This window comes from Carlito syrichta, unplaced genomic scaffold (genome assembly GCF_000164805.1).
Source record: "Carlito syrichta isolate Samal-C Ts95f unplaced genomic scaffold, Tarsius_syrichta-2.0.1 Scaffold301923, whole genome shotgun sequence".
Classification (NCBI taxonomy): Eukaryota; Metazoa; Chordata; class Mammalia; order Primates; family Tarsiidae; genus Carlito; species Carlito syrichta.
The window spans coordinates 27,095-43,362 of NW_007246019.1; the positions used below are offsets into that span (position 1 = coordinate 27,095).

A 16,268-nucleotide genomic window follows, 5' to 3' on the forward strand; every position below is an offset into this window, starting at 1 on the left:
AGTATATAAATGCTAAGTATGACTCAGCAGTTATTACTAATGTCTTTTAAGAGCTAAACATATTAAAATAATTAGCCTTTGAAAGTAAGTAATAAATGAAACCAAAGTAGCTATTCTAGTTAAAAAAAATTATTACTTATGTAAATCTTTGAGGTATTATCATATATGACTTTTATTGTTTTGAGGAATGTTCTATCTATGCTTTGGTGTTTGAAAGTTTTTATCAAGAAAGGATGCTGGATTTTGTGGAATGCTTTTTCTGTGTTTATAGAGATAATAATGTAATTCTTGGCTTTACACCTGTTAATGTGCTGAATTATATTCAAGGTCTTGCGAAGTTTTTAAATTTAATTTAATTTTAAAGTTGTGCAGTACAAATCAGGATTGCATACATAAGAGGTTTAGGTAGCGGCGACGTTTTGTGCCTCCCGTTAGACCTAACTTCACCTGGATTAAGATGAAGCACCCTTATTAATATTATGTCCTATTCTTTTATCAGGCAGTGCCTCGCTAACACCAAACTCTTTTTTACAGTATTATGACAGTTGTTCAGGGTCTATTTATGAGTGAGAAATTGAGGTACTCAGTTCTTTCTTTCTGTGATAGATCACTGAGTATGAAAGAGTCCAAATCTATTCAAGTTGCTGTGAAGTCCAGAATTTTGTCCTTCTTTATGGCTGTAGAATATTTCATTGTGTGTATGTGCCACTTTTTTTTTTTTTTTTAATCTAGCTCAGTTTCAATGGGCAGCACTGTTGGATCCATGTTTTTGCTATTGTAAATAGTGCTGCAATAAACGTGTACACAGGAATCTTTTTTTTTTTTTGTAGAATGATTTGAGTTCCTCTGGGTATATTCCCAGAAGGGGATTGTTGGGTTGTATGGAGGGTCATTTTCTAGTTTTTTTTAGAAATTGCCACACTGTTTACTATAAGGGTTGAATTAGTTTGCACTCTCACCAACATCGTAGAGGCATTCCATTTTTTCCGCATCTTCGTCAGCATCTTTTTTTTTTTTTTTATTAATGATGGCCATTTTTACTGGAGTTTGGTGGTATCTCAGTGTGGTTTTTATTTGAATTTCCCTGATAATTAGTTACACTGTGCATTTTTTCATGTTTCTGCCGGCCACCACAGCCTCGACCTGCTGGGCTCTGGCGATCCTTCCGCCTCAGCCTTCCAAGTAGCTGGAACTTACAGGCGCGGGCTACCATGCCCGGCTAATTTTTGATTTATTGTAGAGACGAGGTCTCCCCACCCAGAAAGGTCTCGAACCCGCGGGCTCAGGCAATCACTCCTTGCACTTAGCCTCCCAAAGGTGCAGGATTACAGGCTGAGCCACTGAGCCAGGCTTCTCCTGATTATTTCGTTTGCTCTGCAGAAGTTCCTCAGTTTGACGAGGTCCCATTTGTTTTTCGTCTTTCTTATGGCGTGGGCATCTGGGGTTTTGAACAGAAATTGGTTGACTACTCTAATTTCCATAGGATGTTTCCTGCATTGTCTGAGATTTTTATAGTTAGAGGTTTACAACTAGGTCTTTGATCCATTTTGTGTATGATGATAGGTTGGGGTTCTCTTTAATTCTTTTGCATGTGATTAACCAGTTTTCCTAGTAAAATTTACTGACTATATTCTCCTCTCTCTAGTGGTTGTGGTGGAGGCTTTGTCAAAGATGAGTTGGTTGAGAAACTGCCGTTTTGTCTCAGGAATCTCTGTCTTGTTCTATTGGTCTGCATTCCTGTTTTTATACCAATATCAGTCTGTTTTGATAATTGTAGCCTTATAATAAAGTTTAAAGTTTGGGAGTGTGATATCTCCCACTTCGTTTCTGTTGTTGAGGATTGTTTTTGGTTATTTGTGGTCACTTTTGTTTCCATATGAATTTCTGTCATGTTGGTTTCAGGTCTGAGAAGAATGATGATGGTAATTTACTGGGTATTGAGCTTAATCTGCAGACTGCCTTGGGTAGGATGGACATCTTAACTATGTTGATTTTCTAATTCATGAGCATGGAGTATTTTTCCTGTTTTTGTGTGTGCATTATTTTATTTCTTTGAGCTATATTTTGTATTTTTGTTGTTAAAGGTCTTTCACTTATCAGGTTAGAAAGATGCCAATGTAATTCTTTATTTTTATGGCTATTGCGGGACTTTATGTTTTATTTGTGTCTCTGCCTGTTTGCCGTTGGTGTATAAAAATGTAACTGTATTTTGCACATTTATTTTATATGCTGCAACTTTTCCAAAGTCATTTATCAGTGCAAGGAGGTTTTTGACAAATTTACTTGGGTTTTTCAGGTGTAGGATCATAACATCCCCAAAGAGGGCTAGTTTAACTTCCTCTTTTACTATTTGAATACCGCTGATATTCTCATGTCTCATTACTCTAACAAGAACTTCCAACTCTGTGTTGAACAGGAGAGGTGACCATGGTCAGTCATGTCTTGTTCCTATTTTTAGGGGAAATGTTTCTGATTTATGTAATTTAGTAATATTTTGGGTTTGGGTTTATCATGGATGATTCTTACTATTTTGAGATATGTTCCCTCTATACCTAGGTGTTCAAGGATTTTTTTTAAAAATCAAGTACGGATGCTGGATTTTGTCAAAAGTCTTTTCTGCACCTAATGACATAATCATGTGTTTCTTGTTTTATATTTGTTGATGTATTTAATTACACTTATGGCCCAGTGATTGTTAAACCAGCCCTGCATCCCAGGGATGAAACTTACTTGGTCATGGTGCATAATTTTTTAGATGTGTTATTGGATCTGATATGCTAGAGTCTTGTGAATTTTTGTATCTATGCTCATCTGTAATATTGGTTTATAGTTCACTTTCTTTGTTGGGTCTTTGCCTGGTTTTGATATTAGTGTGATGTCAGTTTCCAAAAAAATGATGTGGGGTGAGTTCCATCTTTCTCAATTGCCTGGAATACTTTCAACAGGATTGATACCAGATCCTTCTTGTATGTTGTGTAGAATTCCACTGGAAAGCCATCTAGTCCAGGATTTATTTTTATTTTTTTTTTGGTAGGTAGTTTTCTTATGATAAAGTCAATTTCCTGAATTATTGTTGGTCTATTTAGGGTCTCAATTTCTTCTTGTTTCAACCTTGGGAGTTTGTGTGATATGAGAAAGTTGTCCATTTCATTGAGGTTTTTGAATTTGTTTCTATATAGATGTACACAATAATCTCTGCTAGTCTTTTATATTTCTTTACATTTGGTTGTGACTTGATCTTTTGCATTTCTGATTGTGCTTATTTGAAATTTTTGTCTCTTTTTCTTAGTCAGTCTGACTAGGGGTTCTGTCAATCTTATTAAATCCCTTCAAATAATTCATTTTTTTCATTGATTTTTTTTCCCTGATACTTTTGTCTTCTATGTCCCATATTTGAGATTTTACTTTGGTGATCTGCCTTCTTCTGCTGAAGTTAGGGTTTTGGCATCCTTGTCCTTCTCATCCCGTAGGTGATTTGTTAGCTATTGACTGTTACCTTTGTATTTTATTGATATGTGTTTATAGAGATGTAAATTTTCATTTTAGTACTGATTTCATGGCATTTCAGAGGTTTTGGTAGGATGTTTCTTTATTTTCATTTGTTTCCAGGAATCTTTTAATTTCTGTCTTGATTTCTGTGTTGACCCAGGAGTTGTTCAGCATTATGCAGTATAGTGTCCATGTCTTTGTGTGTTTTGGGGGGATTTTGTTTTGGTGACATTTATTTTTATTCCACTGTGATCTGAGATGGTGCATGGTAGCATTTTGATCTTATGAAATTTGTTTATGCTTGATTTATGGCCACAGATGTGGTCAATCTTCAAGTATGTTCCATGTGGTGGTGAGTAGAATTTATATTCTCTAGTTGTTGGGTGGAGAGTTTTGTAGGTATCTATTGAGTTCATTTGATCAAGTGTCAAGTTAAAGTTCAGAATCTCCTTATTGGTTTTTTGCTTTGATGGTGTATCTATGGTTGTTAGTGGAGTATTTAAGTCCCCTGTTATGATAGTGTTAGATTCAATATTCTTTTTTAGTTTTATTAGCAGTGGCTTTATAAATCTATGTGCTCCTGTGTTGGGTGCATATATCTTTAGGATATTTCTTGATGGATTGAATCTTCTATCATTATGTAATGTCCTTCCAAGTCTTTTTAAATTTTTGATTGCTTAAATGTTGTTTTGGCTGATATTAAAATCACAACTTCTGCCTCCTTTTGTTTTCCATTCACCTGAAATTTTGTTTTCCATCTTTTAACTTTGAGTCTGTAGGTGTCCTTTGTAGTAAGATGTGTTTCTTGGAGGCAGCATATTGTTGGGTCTTGTTTTCTTTTTTTAAAATTTTTTTTGCCATCCTGTGTCATTTCAGTGGTGCGTTTAATCCATTGGTGTTCAAGCATTTTATTGAAATGTGAGAGTTTGCCCCTGTCATGAGGCTCTTATAAGGCAGTTTTGCTTTCTTTTAACTTCTGTATTGATAAATGTGTTTATTTTCAGTTTTGCAGCACAGGGTGTGTTGTGTTGATTCTGTGTTTTCCTGCATTCTTGGGAAACACATGATCTCTTTTTTCTTTTGTGCTTAATATCTTCTTGAGCATGTACTGTAGAGCTGGAAGTAGCATAATATTATAGGGATTGGATGTCTGGGAAGGATTTTAATTCTTTATCACTGATGAAGCTGAATTTGGCTGGGTAGAAAATTCTTAGTTGAAATTGTTTATATATGAGGACTTAAAAAATTGGGCTTCAATCTCTTCTAGCCTATATTATTTCTGTTAATGTCTGCTGCTATTCTCATTAGTCTTCCCAGTAGGTAGTCTAACCTTTCTCTCTTCCTGCTTTAGAATTTTTTTTTTATGCCTACTTTGTGTAGGCAAATTACTATATGTCTAGAGATTGAGCTTCTCATTTGATGTCTTGTGGGGGTTCTCTAAATCTCTTGTGTTTGGATGATCCCATCTTTGGTGAGATGGGAAAAGATTTCTTTGATATCTTCCTGGAATATATGTTCCAAGGTGTTTTCCATTTCCCTTTCTTCTTCTGAGGGATAGTGATCAGGTATAAGTTTAGCCTCTTGATATAATCACACATCTCTTGAAGGCTTTGTTTCTTTTTTCTCAGTTTTTTTTTCTGTGTTTTTAACAGATCATGTTAATTTAATGACTTGGTTTTCAAACTCTTAGATTTTCTTCTGCTTGATTGATTTATTTTCCATGATTATCATCCTGTATTTCCTGGTTGAAGTTTTTTATGACCAAAATCTTTGTTACATGTTAAGTGTTGCATCTGGTCTTTCTTGAGTCTTATTCACTCTTTCCATTCATTCTCTAATCCCTATTGTATCCTGGTGCCAATCATTGGTGATTTCCATTATTTGGTCTCTGAGGTCTTTGGTTGTTGCCTCTTTGGTACACTGGGAATTATATATGGTCATCTGTTGATTTTTCCTTTTTTGTGACAGATCTCTTTCTTTCCTCTTTCATTCCATAATTCAATGGTAGTGGGTGGGTTTTCATTTCTGTTGTTTGCTTACCCCTCTATTCTGCCTTGATCAGAGCCTCTGAATTTTTTGTTTTTAAACAGGGCAGGGGGCTGGAAGCTTTGCTGTTTCCCGTAGTTTTGGAAGTTGAATAAGGTGAATGGTGGGGAGTTAGGATTCAGAAACTACTTGCAAGTTACAGTGCTCATTGATTGGGGTATGTGTTCTCCACCACCATTGTATATGATGATGCAATAGATATATGTGTGTACAACCTGAGTCCATTATAAAGTAACATTAATAATAAAAGAGAAAAAAGAGAATGAAATAGAAGGAGCAGAAATAAAAAATAAAATAAATCACAGAAAAACAAAAGCAAAAATAGGAGCCAAATTCCAAAAAGGACCAAAAAAAAAAAAAAAAAACCCCAAAAACAAACCAACTAAAACCGACAAAAAACAAAACACACACAGAAAATAAAATCCCAAACCCCCAAACCAGGAAAACCAACACACATACACACACACACACACACCAAAAAACAAAAGAGGAAGAAGAAAACAAGGGAAAGGTTGCAAATCATACCCTCATATACATTCACATACACTATACCAAAACAAAAGAGGAACAAAACAAAACAAAAAAAGGGGGGGGAATGCAAATCAAACCCTCACACACACTAAACCAAAACAAAAGAACAAAAAAGAAAAAATAATTTAAAAAGAATTACTGGGCCGGGTTCAGTGGCTCAGCCTGTAATCCCGCGCCTTTGGAAGGCTGAGGTGAGTGGATTGCCTGAGCCCACGGGTTCGAGACCCGCCTGGGCAGCGAGACCTCATCTCTACAATAAATCAAAAAACCACAAAAAAACAGCCGGGCGTGGTAGTGCATGCCTGTAATTCCGGTTACTCAGAAGGCTAAGGCGGAAGGATAGTCGAAGCCCAGCAGGTGTAGGTTGCGGTGGCCGGGAGCGGCCACTGCACTCCAGTCTGGGCGACACAGTGAGACTCCAACTCAAAAAAAAAAAAAAAAAAGAATTACTGGGCACTAACTGCCCACTTGTGGCAGGCTCTGTAATTATTCCTCTCAGCTACTCATAGGTAAACCCAACCGCTTTCTCCTGTGGTACTGCAGGCTCATTCCCAATCTCCCTAGTGAGCTGCCTGGGAGGAAGGGTGGGTAGGACATTGGTCTTTCCCTCCTAGTCTTGCAAGATCATGGGGATCCCTTCTGGTGGGAGGTGTGGGGTTGTCTTCTTTTCCCTAATTGTTGGTGGTGGGCACCTCAGTCAATCTCACCTTAGAGTAGAATTATCTCAGTGCTGCTGCCATTCAGGCTCTATCTGGATTTGATCCTCTCAGTTGGGCCCCAGCTGTGTGAGTCTGACATTCAGAGAGGGGAGGAAAGGGTTGAGTCACCCAGGACTCACTGTTGATCTTTTGCGGTATCTTTCTTGTCCTTTCCTGGTTGCACCCTTTGTCCCACAACTGGATCAGAATAGGGGGTGGGGTGCCTGAGACTCTTCACTCATTCTGTCCCTCTGAAGTTTGTACTTTCAGGATATTCCCTCTGAGTCATGATCAACCCCTAAGTAGTTAACCTGCCAGTCACAGAAAGTGGGTCAGTGGTTCCATGATGAGCAACCTGCCCAGTTTTCAAGATGGTGGCAGAGTGCCTGCTTTGCTTTCTCCAGTGGGGCTCTGTCTTTAGCTCCTTCACTAAACTTCCTCCACAGCCCTCACTGCCAATGTCTGACCTGCTGCTGCAGTATTTGGGCAGTCTGGCAACAGCCATCTCTCCCAGGAGACTCTCCCTGGGAAAACAATTGTTGATTTTGGAAAATGGTGCTTGGTTTCTTCATCCTGGGAGGCACTACTGTCCAAGCAGAGCAGTTGCCAGCACCAGCCACTTCAACAGGAGATCGATGGCTGCTTGCTCCTGAGTCCCCACTCAGTCAGCTACTTACATGTCTAGTTGCAAACAGACACACATGCAAATCCATCCATACACTCTCACACAGGGGCTCACACAGTCTTACTGGTTCCACTGCCATCTTTTTTCTCCCCTTGTGAATGTTAAAGCATCCCTACATCCCAGGAATGAGGCCCATCTGGTCATGATGGATGATTCTTTAAATGTGTTGTTGGATCAGAGAAAGCAATGAATTCATGACCAAGTCCCCAAAGTGAAGGCTGCAAAAGCTAATATAGCTAGGTTGGACCTCATCAAACTTAAAAGCTTTTGAACAGCAAAATAAACCATCAAGAGAGTAAAGAGACAACCCACAGAATGGGGCGGGGGGAAGCAAATTATACATTTGACAAAGTCCTGACATCCAGGATCTACAAGGAACTCAAGTGAGGTGAATGGGGAAAAACTAACAATTCTATTAAAAAGTGGGCAAAGGACATGAACAGACACTTATCAAAATATACAAGCAGCAAACAGATACATTCAAAATGCTCAGTCACACTAATCATCAGAAAAATGCAAATGAAAACTACAATGAGATACCACCTAACTCCAGTAAGGATGGCTATCATTAGTAAGTCAAAAAAACAAGAGACACTGGCACAGGTGTGGCGAAATGGGAGAACTTGTACACTGTGGGTAGAAATGTAAGCTAGTTCAGCCTTTATGAAAAGAAGTGTGGTGACTTCTAGAAGAACAAAAAATGAATCTTCCATATGATCCACAGTCTCTTTCTTGGGAATATACCCAGATGAATATAAATAACTCTGCAAAAAGACACCTGCACATGTATATTTATTGCCACACTATTACCAATATCAAAACATGGAACCAGTCTTGCTATCCATCAAAAGTGTACTGGATAAAGGAAATGTGGTACATATACATGATGGAGTGTTGCACAACCATGAAAAAGAACAAAATCATGGCTTTTTTTGCAGCAACTTAGATGCAGTTAGAGATTGTCATACTAAGTGAATTATCAAAGAAACAGAGAACTGAATACCACATGTTCTCACTAATAAGTGGGTACACTAGTCACTTTAGCACAAGGGGGGAATTACCAGTTGCTGAGCACTGCTGAGGGAGGAAGGGAAGTAGAAGGATGGGGGGGGGGAGGCTGTAACAACACAAAGATAACTCGCCCACTCTGGGGAGAGTGAGGGCCACCTAGAAGCCTGCATTTCACCTGCATGAAGCCTGCTTGTGTAGTAAATCCTCACTTGTACCAAAAATTCTATTCTAAACAAATACAATATATTTTTAAAAAGAACTACATAGTTCTTTCATTATAAAAGCCAATGGTATTTTGACATAATAAAAGTGTATTAAATCAAGATAAAAGGCATTTATTTCTGAAATAAATACATAAATAAATGAATATAGTTAACATCGCTTTTAGGATATGGATTTTCATTTTCTTTGTTTACTTCATAGATACCAGGGATGCATAGATTTTTTTTTGTTGTTGTTGATTTTTTGAGTTGGAGTCTCACTCTGTCGCCCAGACTGGAGTGCAGTGGCCACTCCCGGCCACTGCGGCCTGGCCTGCTGGGCTCCAACGATCCTTCCGCCTCAGCCTTCCAAGTAGACGGAATTACAGGCATGAGCTACCACGCCCGGCTGATTTTTTGATTTATTGTAGAGATGAGGTCTCGCTGCCCAGGTGGATCTCGAACCCGAGGGCTCAGGCAATCCACTCACCTCAGCCTTCCAAAGGCGCGGGATTACAAGCTGAGCCTCTGAGCCTGGCTTAGATTTTTGTTAGGCTATATTTTATGAAATCTGCCGTTGATTTAAGTCAGTACCTTCGTAGTTTTTTTTTTTTTTTTTTTTAGTCTTCTTTGTTTTAATCACAAGAAACATTAAGAGATTGCTGGGACTTTGGATATTTGCCAAAAGTTCCAACCTTAGGCTTCAAAAATGAGAAAAAGATAATTCTATTTTTTTTTTTCATGCTTAGAAAATTTTGGCTTTATATTCTGTACAACATGGCCATATACACATATGAATAGATATAGCTTTATAAAAACATATATTAATATTTGCATTATATTTGTAAACTGTTATTTATAATGCAATGACAAAAGCATCCGTGTATGAAGCCTTGACTGGGTTAAAGTTTGAGAAATTCTCTATTGAAACATTGTCATCTACATATTCACCAGAAATCTATTTTTTCTAAAGCACTATTTATTTTCAAAGCTCTTTATAATGAATGAATTGATTGTCTAATTATGAGTAAAAGAAAATTATAGTCAATCATTCTGCTTCTGAGCAAAGTGAAAATTTTCTATATATTTTATTTGATAGAAATTATGTATTATTTTATAAAGCTTGATTATGTTGGGCTTCTCCCCAATGGAGTAAATGTGGTAATATAAGAAAATTTGCATCAAAAATCTCTTGACACTTTTGCACTTTATTATTCCTTGAAAAATAACCTTTCTGAATTTGAAAGCAAACTGAGTTATAATCAATATCAAACACATTCAAAGAATTATGAAGAAAAAAATAGAACTCAAATAGGAGGTAGAAACAAGCACTGGGTATTTACTTGTTAATTATGCAGCATGGCTTATCCCATGCAGTTATTTTTAAATGGTTTTTTAAATTTCCTTCACACTCACCCAGGAAAAAAATATAGAAAAAGATACTCTATCTTTTTTCTATTTCTATTACTCACAGCTAATACAGCAGTATATTCTAGCTTCAAATGCATTAAAAATATCTGTCTACTCCTCACTATCTTTAACACTAACCACCAATAAAACCAGCTTTATCTCTCTTTTGGTCTATTTAAAAATATTGCTTTTACATTTGTCCTTGGTAAAGAGTTTTGTAGCTCCAATAGTGATTAGGGTATTACTTATGAAGAAAAGAAAAACCTGATTATATTATTTTATTGCTTTCATTTATTCTAACAGTTTTCTATGCATTTATTGATTTAAATATTTTAGGAGATATAATTGTCAACTTAAACAGCAGCGAATGAAGAGTGAATAATTAAACTCCTGTTTTCACAGATGTACATGACTTCCATAATATGTGAAATAAGAGGCATTTCAATTTGTGACATCTTATCCAAAAAACCAAGTTCTTTTCCACTTCATCTAATACATTTGAATTCCTACTACAAGGGAATACATTAAGAACTTGGAAAAGTTACTGAAAGGAAACCACCAAGGGCAAGTAAGGGAAAGTAGCAATTAAGAAGTGGAGTAACCTCGTTCAGGTCTTCTCCCTCTGTGGGAGTTTTTCTGTCTTCTTAATAAATCCTACTTTCTCACCAAAAAATACAAAAATAAAGAATTAAGAAATTAAGAAGTGATGTAAAATAATCTACTATTTAAATTGTTATTAACTGCTTTTTCATATCTTCAGAATATTATAAAACACAGTCACTTACATAACTGTTTTAGATTATTTAAAAACCTTATACATTTTTTAGTCTTCTATGCAAGTGTTTGGAAGTTGCTTATGTTTATATGAAATGAAGCTATTATTAATATTTTTCTGCAATAGTTACTTCACATCAGGAAGGCCAAGATGAACACAAATCAAGGAATGGAGTTTTCCCAAAGCTGCAGTGTGATAAGACTATAGACAGTTGACTTCATGCATGTAATTTTTTTTTTTTTTTTTTGCTATAGGAAATACAAGTGTTGTAAAGAATGTAAAAAGTGTAAAAAGGTTTTTTGAAGGGAAGGAGGATGGCACTCTGTAGGCACTTAGTTTTGCACCCCTTCTTTTGCATCATTCTCCTGCATAGTCTGATGTCCATACCTTCAGGTCATGTCTAAGCAACTGCATAATAAGTGTGCTGCTGTCTTTGTAGGAGTCCATTCAGTGTACCGAGTTCTGCCAAGGCCTCATCTAAAGCCACTTTAGCCAGCAGACAAGCATGTTCTTGGTTATTAAGGATCTCATAGTAAAATACAGAAAAGTTAAGAGCCAGTCCCAGAAGGACAGGGGGTAGAGTTTGCATGTCTTCACTGTTTATATCAAATGCCTCTTGGTAAGTTCCTTGGGTATTATCTAACATTTATTTTTCATCATTATCACATGCAACTTCATCAAGGTACTGGAAGTAATCTTCCTTTATTTTCAGATAGAAGACATTGCTCTCCGGATTAATTGCATTGATTATTAAATACTTATCCATCAATTCCAAGAGAGTGGTGCAGATGGGTCTCGGCTCAGACTCCACTTTCCAGTAGTCCTCAATCGGCTGAGACTTCTTGTTAGAGGTATTAGTTTTCTGCTGGAGATGACCCTCCAGAAGTTCTGCAGTCATGACCACCAGTTTGTAGGCCACTGGGAGCAGATGGCTGTCTGAACAGCTCAGCACCCTGCTAGATGACAGCCTTTATGTAAGTGTCCGAGTCATAATAGTGCTAGGCCAGCTTGGCCAGCTTAGCCTTCTGGATCAGTCCTGTTTCTCCATGGCAAGTGGGCAGCATGTGGGGCCAGGACCAGGCCACAGCCAGGGCCGGGCTGACCAGATTGAGAAGAACTAGGATGAGCAGTGACCCAGATCAGAAGTCATCCTCCTAAAGCGCTTCAAGTCTCCACAACCACAAAACAAGTCCTTATTGTATTTATAATGAAGCGTCCATTGTATTTACAATAAATACAAATACTTTTTAAGGTTCACCTGACCATAAATTATTTGACCTTTGCCTGCTTCATGAACCTCTGCAAATCTCCTTTCACTCTAGTATAGGATCGGACTGTTTTTGGAAACAATGTGATCTTTCAAACTCAGAACTGCTATACTTTCTCTTCCAACTGCTGACAATGTTCTTCCTCCAGATCATCACATGTCTGGTCTGTCCATGCAATTAAAACTGCTTATCACATATCACTGCCTCAGAAAACTTCCCAGAAGGCACCATCTAAAATGCTTAATGTTCCTCCCACTGCCAAGTCAAGATCTATTTTATTTTATGTTTTATTATATATTTTTTACAATAAAGCACAGCCTACAATTTTGCTGTATTTTTGTCATTGTATTATTGCATGCTTTTCTCTAATGGGCCTTTATTTGACAAGACTCTTGTCTGTTGTGTCATCATTGTGTCTCATCATTTAGCATTCATTCAATAATAATTATTGAATTCCTGTCAAAATATAGGGAATCAGCCAGGCTCGGTGGCTCAGCCTGTAATCCCGCACCTTTGGGAGGCTGAGGTGAGTGGGTTGCCTGAGCCCGCGGGTTCGAGACCCACCTGGGCAGCGAGACCTCATCTCTACAATCAATCAAAAAATCAGCCGGGCGTGGTAGTGCATGCCTGTAATTCTGGCTACTTGGAAGGCTGAGGCGGAAGGATCGCTGGAGCACAGCAGGTTGAGGCTGCGGTGACCGGGAGTGGCCACTGCACTCCAGTCTGGTCGACAGAGTGAGACTCCAACTCAAAAAAAAAAAAATAATAATAAAAAATTAAAAAAATTAAAAAAATAGAGGGAATCATTAAATAATTTCGAAGAAAATGAATAAATTCCCTGAATAGTTATAATACTTCTGTACTTACCTTAAGCAAAATACTTAACACTATAAATACTATCTCATTCCCTTCATTGATAACAAGTCTATCATAAACAGGATTTATAATACATTTTTTCTATAAAATAAAATAAATAGAAACGTTTCACACTACCCAGAAACAATTTTGTTCACTGCAATTTACTTTTATTCTTAACTAGCCAATCAATCCAATAGTCATAGAGAGCTTTAAAAATTAATAATACTTCAAGAAAAACAGATATTATAACTTAGAAAATTTCAAAATCGTTAGTCAAAATATACTTAGAATATCAAACTTAATGGGAATAATTGAATTAAATTAAGTAGCAATTCTATTTATGATTTCTATGTTGATTATACGAAAATTGATCCCATAAACCAAATATTTAATATGTATATGCCAATGAGCAACATAAAATGGAAAAATAACTTTTTAAAATTTAGCTACTTTGACACTTTGTCCAAAAAGTTAAAACATACTTTTGAAAGCTTTTATTAAAGAAAGAATGTACTATTTACATGAAGGAGATAAAGCAATGTGTTTTCACGGACTTTAAATTATAACCTTTTTGTTAGGTAGTTTTTTCCAATGATTTTTTTCACTTGTGGGACAAATAAATAGTAAGGTGTTCTTGCACTATAATGTGTCAGTCTTTTTTGCTTCTTTTAAATAAGTATGTGTCAACTTCATTTGTGCATAAAATTCAGTCAGGAGGTTTTGTAAGTAAATCAAATATTTTCTTATGCTATAATATTTTTATTTGGTTACATAAAAATTTTAGAGTAGTCTTTCCAACTGTACATATTGCTATAAAAATGTAAAAATCACATAGGCACTATAAAATTTAAGTATACTTTGGTTTTGGCAGTGGCAATGCAGTGTCTTCTATCTCCGAAGGCAAGAGAGAAAATATACAGTCAGTCTATGTGACATGTGTACCAATGTATTGTATTTTTGTATTGAATCATTATATAGAAAATTTTAATTGCTTTGAACTTTTAACAATACATGTTTAAACATGCAGGCAGATTATATTTTGCAAAGGCAATAATCCATATCATGAAGATATGTCTATATCAGTTTATTCTTGTTGTTTTTAAAATATGTAGACTGTTAGTAGATAGGATAATTAAATTTGACATCAAAATTTTCTTTTTGACAATTTAAAAATAGCTTACTTAATAACAGACATATCTATTTATGTAATTCACTATTGTAAAGGCATACAGGAGAAAAATCTTATGATGATCTTAATATAGATAGATAAAAGTTTTTGAGGCCGGGTACGGTGGCTCAGCCTGTAATCCCAGCACTTTGGGAGGCCAAGGCAAGATGATTGCCTGAGCCCAGGGTTTCGAAACCAGCCTGGGCAACTTGGTGAGACCTTGTCTCTATAACAAATCACAAAAAAATAGCCAGGTGTGGTGGCATGTGTCTGTAGTTCCAGCTACTTGGAAGGCTGAGGCAGAAGAATGCGTAAGTATAGCAGGTCGAGGCTGCGGTGGCTGTGAGCGTGCCACTGCACTCCAGCCTGGGCTACAAGAGTGAGAATCCAACTCAAAAAAAAAAAAAAAAAAAAGAAAAGACTTGATAAAAATTCTGAGGAAACAGAAAGACAGTCCAGTCTGCTTGAAACCAGGAAAGAATAGGCAAAAGGAGCGCTGCAATTTATTATCAAATTTATAACTATACAGTTGATCTGTGTTGAGAGTACTCTGACAACCAAACCTCCAAGAAGGCACTTGGGGAAAAGATAAGAAAACAGACTCAGGGCACAGGAGTCAGTGATAATCAAATTACCATCTCCTACATCTGTTTCAAGAGCACAAATCTCTAGCCCATGAAAGCATCTTGTCATGAAACAAAATGGGTGAGGTCAATTGGAAAGATGACTGTCACATACTTCACTAAAATCAAACTCATTCAGTAGGCTTATATTTTCTTTTGCACATGCTTGTGAAAAGACTGTTTAGTTTCTAAGTCTCGTGAATATTCTAGGAACATTTTCAATAAAATTATCTTGTTTATTCTACTTCTATCTATACATGCACACATACACATCTAAATTGTTGTTTTAAAAATAAGTGCAATTTTATTGTATGAACATGACATAATTGATGTAAATACATTCTTATATTTCCAGATATTTCTTTGATTTAAAATCTTTGCTGCTCTGTTTAGAATACATTCATATACATAAATATATACTCATATAAATGAACTTAAAACTTATTACTTTTTAAATTATGAGTTATTGGTAATGTAATTCCCAGATTTATTGATGTGACACTCTGTTGAATTTGATGCATATTATAACTTTACCTTTTGGGAAAATTTAGACTAATGTAATTTGTATTACCGCTGATTACTACAATGCTTCTATAAAATCTAAGTATACGCATTTTAACTTGTAATTTTTGCAAGATGAATAAATGAGAAAAGATCTTCATTATTCTGGGTCTCTTTGGTCACTAAGAATAGTTAGCATATATTATTTGTTTATTGGAAATTTTGAATTATTTTTTGGAAATTGAGTGTTAATATATGTCCCCAGATTTTCTATGTGGGGCATATATTTTTCCCTTTGTTCATTGCAATTTAAACAAACTAAATGAGTCTTTTAAATATGAAATTTACAGTACTGGGAGAGCAAGTAAACAAACATACACAAGCTTTTAATTTCAATTGAGATGATTTAGAGGTACATTTGTATATTAAGGATGATAACTTTTGTCATAGGTCTAAAAAATTGTTTATTCATTTCCTTTCAAACTTGTTAAAATTTTTTAATTTTTTTTGTTTCTAAAGTTTTGTCTTTCTACCTTTATTTTACTTTATTTCTCAATACCAATATATCTTACAATTAGTTTTCTGCCGCAGTATTATTCATATGTTATTTTATATTTTTACAACTCTACTGTGGCTTTGAGCTTAAATTTTAAAGTTTTAACACACTACGAATCTATCTTGGAATAAAGTTGTGGTAGGTATTAATCTCCAAGATTGCCTCCTATAGATGTGTAGACTACACAAATATAAACTTCCAAAGGGATGTCAGACATATTATGGCTACTTTCCAGAGTAGTGCAAAGGACAGTCTATATATTTAATTTTTACTAAATCTTTAGTTAGTGCTCTAAATAATATTTGTTGAAAATGAATCTTCTACTCACTGATTGTTGGGAGCCAACATCTATAGCTACATGGCTGCGGCCTGTAAAGGCCCATCTGGAAGATCACTTCTGACATAGGATATCAGTTATACCTATAAAGTTGGCGTGTGATTAGTGACCG

At 36.1% G+C, this 16,268-nt stretch overlaps 1 pseudogene; it reads right to left on the reverse strand.

Annotated features, from left to right (window-relative positions):
- Positions 1 to 11,202: 11,202 nt before the first annotated feature.
- LOC103257979 lies at positions 11,203 to 11,743 on the reverse strand (annotated as a pseudogene).
- Between the last annotated feature and the right edge of the window lie 4,525 nt (positions 11,744 to 16,268).